The sequence below is a fragment of the Salvelinus sp. IW2-2015 genome, linkage group LG31 (assembly GCF_002910315.2).
Source record: "Salvelinus sp. IW2-2015 linkage group LG31, ASM291031v2, whole genome shotgun sequence".
NCBI lineage: Eukaryota > Metazoa > Chordata > Actinopteri > Salmoniformes > Salmonidae > Salvelinus > Salvelinus sp. IW2-2015.
The window spans coordinates 25,988,831-25,996,605 of NC_036870.1; the positions used below are offsets into that span (position 1 = coordinate 25,988,831).

At 41.0% G+C, this 7,775-nt stretch overlaps 1 protein-coding gene across 1 annotated transcript in view; it reads right to left on the reverse strand.

The window, feature by feature from the left end:
* The window catches only part of LOC111955427 (N-acetylneuraminate (7)9-O-acetyltransferase), a 38,421-nt gene extending 31,797 nt beyond the window's left edge, over positions 1-6,624 (reverse strand). Inside the window, exon 1 of the mRNA XM_023975655.3 lies at positions 6,577-6,624. The gene's annotated coding sequence lies outside the window, so the exon portion shown is untranslated. The remainder of the gene's footprint in view (positions 1-6,576) is intronic.
* Positions 6,625-7,775: the final 1,151 nt, after the last annotated feature.

The following is a 7,775-nucleotide window of genomic DNA, read 5'->3' on the forward strand; positions in this document are numbered from 1 at the left end:
GTGGCACCTGCAATAGCCTTTAACAGGTCAATTTGCTCTCAAAACTTAGCTTCTCCGCTTGATCAACGCAGTCCTTCCATCCGAGAAGAGGAAATTAATCTGGCTTAGTGACACTTGTTTACCTTACAGTAGTCTGTACAAAATATGTTTGTCCCATCCGGTTTACTGACCAAGATACAGGGAAAGACCAACTGGAGAAGGAAGGCTCTGCTATATCACTCTTCAGCATGTACCTGACCTCAGCATCCAGACCAATGCCCGTTTCCCTGTGAAGAAAACCTCAAAAACCGCAAATAGATCGAAACAGTGCTTATAGGCTCTAGCCTAACACAACGGTCTGTAAAGACTGACTTCAAGTGAATAAAATTGAATACCATGGTGCCCGAGGATTTTTTGTCAAAATAGGCCTAGTTAGTTAGTGGCCGGGTCAGAGGGCAGGGCCCTCTCCTGTACTGCTGTTGTGTCCAGCCAGCATAATGGTTCAGAAGAGTGCAATTATTACCTCAATGTACTGAAAAACGTAATGAAGGAACTAACAAAAACAAATAATGAAAAAAGAAACAAGTCTCTGAAATACAAAATATACTGCTAAACGTGCCTCCAATCACGTGAGTCTGCGATGTGAGAGACTTAAAACTGATACGATAATAGATACTAGGTATTACTATAACAGAAAAAATACCTGGCACTACTTATGTACATCGCACTCAGATAACGATACAAATCTATCTAATATACAACCGTGACACACCTAATCAAAGAAACAAAATGATTATTAATGAATTTATTGTATCAAGTTTCAGTATTCTTGTTTATGCCATCATCTTTCCTTTGAAAACATATTTATGGTCCAGTTGTTCCTCAGAGCAGTATCATCTTGTACACATTGCATATCTCACCCAAGCATGCACGTAACAATGATAAGATCTCAACGAGCGTACACAGAATCATCTTGGCCCTACCTTCAAGACATGGAAGACCTAAGTCTATGACAAAACCGCCGCATTGCAACTGAACAGCTCTATCAGCCCAAAAAAACAAAAACAACATGTTTTACCAATTCTCTGTAGGATACTCGCACTGTTTTCAGCGCTGCAGAGAGAACATGCAATAAATAGGGGTAGGTTATTAGCAAATTACATGGCCCACAGTTTGGTGCTTTGTCCCATTTACTGGTAAGTGTCAAACTAGGATTCTAGCTTGGCTCAGGTGCTACTGCCAAATTGAGCGACACAACCTGCGTGGGGAATACTCCATCGACCTATAAAGACCTTCTTTGCAAAATAGACACAACATATCCAAAACAAAATTCTTCTGCTCAGTCTTCAGTAAATGGAGCGTCCATCAGAACTGGCATCAACCTCCGACATCTCTAGAGTATAGAGACACGAGAGGCCATCTAAGCTTCTGCCACTATTGCTAAATAGTGCCTCTAATCTATTTCTCACACCACAACTTTCGCACCCGATAGACTACGTCCTTCCTTTCATGCCACATTTCATTATATACCAAGGCGACATCAATTACATGAACAGTCGCGATGAAGTCAAAAGATACAACCAAACTAAGATAAACAGGGACGAGTGAGACATGAGCCGACCTCGGAGCACAGTACATTTCCAGTCATATCACTGACAGCAGAAATACATATCAGTGTCTCGGTAACACAACGTAAGTGCATTATGAGTTGATTTGGAACTGAAACCCGTGCTCTCCTGTGAAACCTCCCTAGCGGCTAACATAACCAAGGCAACCCCTCTCCCAATCTTTCTCAGTACAATAAGCTCTCAAACAAAGACTTAAGTGTTTGATGGAAACGCTCCTTGGACGTTGCGCGTGATAGGCGCTATACAAATTGTGTTTAATATGAGCTGTTGGACCCTGACCAAACAGTTAGAGGTGAAATTAGATTCTTGATCACTCTGAATGAGCTTAGGGGATTCCAAACCACTGACAAGTAGGGCACATGAAATCTCTGCCTTTATTACACCCTCTGGTCTGTACTCGTATTGGTTACGAGTTTTGGCCTGCGTAATGCACCTGCCACTTTTAAGCGACTTATGAATAGGGTGAATGTCCACGTGACTGACCACTGTTATTTTATGTTTGGTATTGTCCTGTTCTATCGCTCCTGTCTGTTCCCTTCTGGTCTCGTTTTCTTCTATCCTCTTAAAGGTTGCTTCCTGTGTGCAAAGGTTGCTGAGGTCTGGGGAGGATAAATATACACAATACATAAAAAACAGCTCCTCCCTCGGGACAAGTAAAAAAAAAAAAAACAGCTCCTCCCTCGGGACAATAGAGATCGATCATCTCGAAAACTAAAGCAAATAGCTTGCTACGGACCACCACATGACCATAGAAAATGAAACACTTTTGGTTAAAYCACAGGGTTAGACGTTAGCTAGCTAGGTAGTTAGCTAATATTAAAACTAGTTAACGTTAGTTTCCTAGCTAGCTGACATTAACCTAGCTTGGCTCAATAATAGCCTGCTATAATAACAGAAGACCAAATAACTACCAACTTAAATGTCAATATTGAAATCATAGTTGATTATCTAGATAGTTGGTTGGTTTCTCTACTGAAAAACGATCAAACTTACCTCCCTATTGTCAGCCATCTATCATCAAAAATCAGTTTAGAGAGCAGTGACGCAAGTGTTTGCTTGCGCAATAATGTTTGATCTTTTCGCGCTCTCCATCTTGTGCGCATTCGACTTTTGGACGATTTGACTCCMTACAATAGAGGACTCTACACAATTTATTTAGGAAACCAACGGTGGTTGCACAGTACACCTCCTCGCCACGATTTCAATAATTTTGGAAATCAAGTGACAACATCACAAAGATGCTCTGAAATCGCATCTACTCGTGCATATGGCACAGATATGAGACTTGAGGCCACAGGCTTATTGAACGCCGTGCTTTACCGCGCAGTGTGCAAAATGACAGTTGTGTATATGGCTGTATTTCAGCTAAGCCTACATTTGTGTACATGTTGCAGTAGTATAGGACCAATAGCTGTGTAGCTCAACTAAAAGAAGTAGGCAAACGTTCACTCTGTTCCATGTATGTGTAACAGTTTAACTTTACACCCGTCCCTCGCCCCACACATCAACACACATCTGCACACATCAACAACAGTCACCCACGAAGCATCGTTACCCATCGCTCCACAAAAGCCGCAGCCCTTGCAGGGCAAGGGGAACCACTACTTCAAGGTCTCAAAGCGAGYGACGTCACCGATTGAAACGCTATCAGCGCGCACCACCGCTAACTAGCTAGCCATTTTACATCGGTTACACTCACCCCCCTTTCGACGACCTCCTTTTCCGCAGCAACCAGTGATCCGGGTCACGGCACCAATGTAACAGYTTTTTATTTTTATTTTACCCCCTTTTCTCCCCAATTTTCGTGGTATCCAAGCGCTAGTAATTACTATCTTGTCTCATCGCTACAACTCCCGTACGGGCTCGGGAGAGACGAAGGTCGAAAGCCATGCGTCCTCCGAAGCACAACCCAACCAAGCCGCACTGCTTCTTAACACAGCGCGCCTCCAACCCGGAAGCCAGCCGCACCAATGTGTCGGAGGAAACACCGTGCACCTGCCCCTTGGTTAGCGCGCACTGTGCCCGCCACAGGAGTCGCTGGAGCGCGATGAGACAAGGATATCCCTACCGGCCAAACCTCCCTAACCCGGACGACGCTATGCCAATTGTGCGTCGCCCCAACGGAACCTCCCGGTCGGCCGGCTGCGACAGAGCCTGGGCGCGAACCCAGAGACTCTGGTGGCGCAGCTAGCGCTGCGATGCAGTGCCCTAGACCACTGCGCCAATGTAACAGTTTAACTTTACGTCCGTCCCCTTGCCCCGACCCGGGCGCGAACCAGGGACCCTCTGCACACATCAACAACAGTCACCCACGAAGTATYGTTACCCATCGCTCCACAAAAGCCGTGGCCCTTGCAGAGCAAGGGGAACCACTACTTCAAGGTCTCAGAGCAAGTGACGTCACCGATTGAAAGGCTATTAGCGCGCACCACCGCTAACTAGATAGCCATTTCACATCGGTTACATATGTATACTTTGTTAAAACCCCGCTGTCTGTATCATGTCTCTAAATGTTGTCTATCACTAGCAGCACCGTATCACCAAGTAACATGAGTATGTGCAAATATACTTGGCGAATTAAGTTGATTCTGATTAATTTGCATTACACAAAGTGATAGGCTATGGTAAAAGGGACATCAATACCATGAAAACGGCAAATAGCCTACTTTTTGTCTCGTCCCTGCTCTCTTGCTATAGCTTGTGTGTGTTGCTCTCTGAATGGGCATTTACTCTTATTTGCGGCCAATTCGAATGGGCTACTGACATGTAGGAAATTTCACATCAGCTATGAAAATAGAATATGCTCTTAGTTTGATTTAGTTTGCTTTCCTGAAACTCTCCCACAAAAAAATTATGCGCATCTGGAGAAGTGGCGGCTGTAGGTAACACGCATGCATACACAAAAAATTAGACGTTCTACAAGAGTTCTTCAAAAATCCTCAAAGTTCTTCGAAGAACCTTAGGGTTCTTGGCACTGAAAATGTAAGGTAAGGTTTGTCCCTTATATGATCTACATTGATATTGTTTTGTGATGATACCATCTATCTCTTAATATTTGTGCAAATCTTTCTAGAACAGATAATGGACACAATTCAATACATATCAATCAACAAAAAGGTAAGAATATGTAGGCTATAAGAACATGTCGAAGGCTAGCTGTATTGGGTGCAGATGACTGAACTGCTCACTTTTGTGTCTGTAGGTGTACAGACGGAGGCATACAAAGGTATGTCTATTGGTATGTTATGGAGATCACGTGTACTATCCTCCTCCCTTAACTCTTCAATGAATATCCCATAGGCCTCTACATTATGGACAAGGTATGTGTATGAAAACCATTTTGTTTCATTCACATTCACCACAAAAACCAAGTTATTAATCCTGTTGTGGCATGTTTTGTTAATCATCTGTATAATGACAATTTTTTKGGATTCATAGACTTCACCCTCCCTACACCTCTGATGAATAACACAGGAAACCTGTTCGACCACCATGCACTGCAAAATCATTCTGGCTATGGATATGGAGAACATCAACACATTAACATCAACAGCCAGAGAATATACCCATTGGACATGGGGCTCTGCTGGGAGTTTACCTCATATTTACATTTGCTTTATTCTGCTTTGCCACTAAAATCATAATGCACACTGACAACTAAAATATTGTGTTATTGTTATGTGTGTTGTTATTAGTATTATGATTATTTATTATTATTATTAATAATAATAGGGGAGGGGGGGCAGTTAAAAATTAACTCCAAAAGGTTTTTCTAAGGTTGTTCGAGGAGCCATTAAAAGAAGAAACCTTTTAAAGGGTTATTWGAAGAACTTATAGGKGTTCCCCCACAGTTTCAATTTGAAGAACCCCTATCCTAAAGGATACTCCAGGAACCTTTTTAGAGTGTATGAAGCCTGTAAGAATCTTTGATAGCCTATAGTGTTCATCCTGTCGCCATCTTCTGGATGCAGCTTCAGTAGCTTGAAAACCTCCCAAAAGCTCAAAGAGAAAAAAATACTGAAACTGAACATAATTCATTATATTTTTTACTGTCTTTTATTTTAGTTAGTTTAGGCGTCAAAGATGATATTTCAGTATAGTTTTAGTTTTTTTTTACGGATTGAAAATTATTTTATTTCAGTTTACTAAATGTTTTTTTTCATTATTTGTTTTTGTTTCAGTTTTCGTTTACTGTAATAACATTGCTCTAACCCATTATGTGCTGGACACAACAGCAGTACAGGAAGGCCTGCCTCYGACCCGGCCACTAACCTAACCTAGGCCTATTTAATGACATCCTCGGGCACAATGGTTTCAATTTTATTATATCAGTTTTCACCGGTTGTGTTCAGGCTAGGCCTATAAGCACTGTCGATCTAATCACTTTAATAATGGATATTGATGGGAATTGATCAAAAATGTATCACTAGCCACTTTAAACAATGCCACTTAATATAATGTATATGTATATACTGTACTCTATCATCTACTGCATCTTACCATCTTTATGTAATACATGTATGACTAGCCACTTTAAACTATGCCACTTTTATGTTTACATACCCTACATTACTCATCTCATATGTATATACTGTACTCGATACCATCTACTGTATCTTGCTTATACCGTTCTGTACCATCACTTATTCATACATCTTTATGTACATATTCTTTATAACTTTACACTTGTGTGTATAAGGTAGTAGTTGTGGAACTGTTAGGTTAGATTACTCGTTGGTTATTACTGCATTGTCAGAACTAGAAGCACAAGCATTTCGCTACACTCGCATTAACATCTGCTAACCATCTGTATGTGACAAATAAAATTTGATTTGATTTGATCTGTAAATGACTATGAGAGGAGCACCGTTTCTCCCGGGATGCTTTTATCAATCCAATTTCATCAGATCAGTGCAGATTATTTCATCTATACATTTTTTTGAGTATTCAAACAGAGCCATAAACTTACCCTGTTCTGTCCCTCGTCTTCTTGGGTGAACTGGTGAACTGATTTTAGGACTTTGCTTAGCCTTAGAGGCAACTTCTACCGGATCTGTTCTTGACTCATTAACCACTGAGCGGCGCTATGTCAACATTGCGTAAATGAAACTCGTGCACCAGCCGGCTCGCTCTCTGTCTATGCTCCAGCAATTCGAGCCTGCAGGGATGAGGTTACCTCGAAGTCCACTGTGGGAGGAATGTAAACAGGCAGATTATCTCGTATAGTGTACATGCAACACTGCTGCATACTTTTTATTGAAGCCTTTGTGACCCAAATCTCACAATTCTATTTGAATACAAAATGTTACTTTGATTATGCAAGATTAAATATTAGAAATGTCTGTCGTCAGAGGCAGTGGATGCATTGAAAAATGTAAACAGGCGTCTGTAGTCATGTATTTTTAGGCCTATTTTATTTCTAAACTTGTAAAAAGTATAGGTCTTTGGTTGACAATGACTTATAGAACATAGGTCATGATGATTAAAGAAGTTACTTGAATACTGGCAGGGTCTTTGTATTCTCCTCTTGGTTGAAAATGACATGTGAAATGAAAAGTTAAGTACTCTAACCAAAAACACAAAACAATCAATCATTCGACGCCAACATCATTTAATGATATTATCATTATAAAACATGAAAGCACTTTAGTCATTGAATGGTGTTTGGGAACATTGGACATGCTTTATTTCAGAACTTTTCACAATTGATTTAAACATCTCACATATACAAAATAGGTACAATAAACTTTGTGGTTTTATTCTTTTGAGAGAGAGAGGCCGCCTAAAATCCATTAAAAATGGATGAAATAATGTGCTGTCAGCATGAACACTGTATTGAAGGGGGGAATTGGAGAAAAATGGCTGAACAAAAACTTCGACAAAAATGAACAAAAAAAAACCTTTAAAAAACGGTCAAAACCAAACATCAGACCAGATTTAGGAATATTCCACCTGCTTAAAATGGGGTTAATCAGGGGGAACCTGTGCAAGACTCAGTCAATACAAAGAAACACAGTAAGAWTGAGAGTGGTTTCCTGCTCCTACACAGCTGCATGTTTAGCACCATAGGTCTCTGCTTCAAGTAATTCAGCACCTTTGATACAGGACGGAGCTTGAAGCCTTAGAACTCGTAACTTCTAGGTTGTGGATCAGACAGGTTCTCAATAT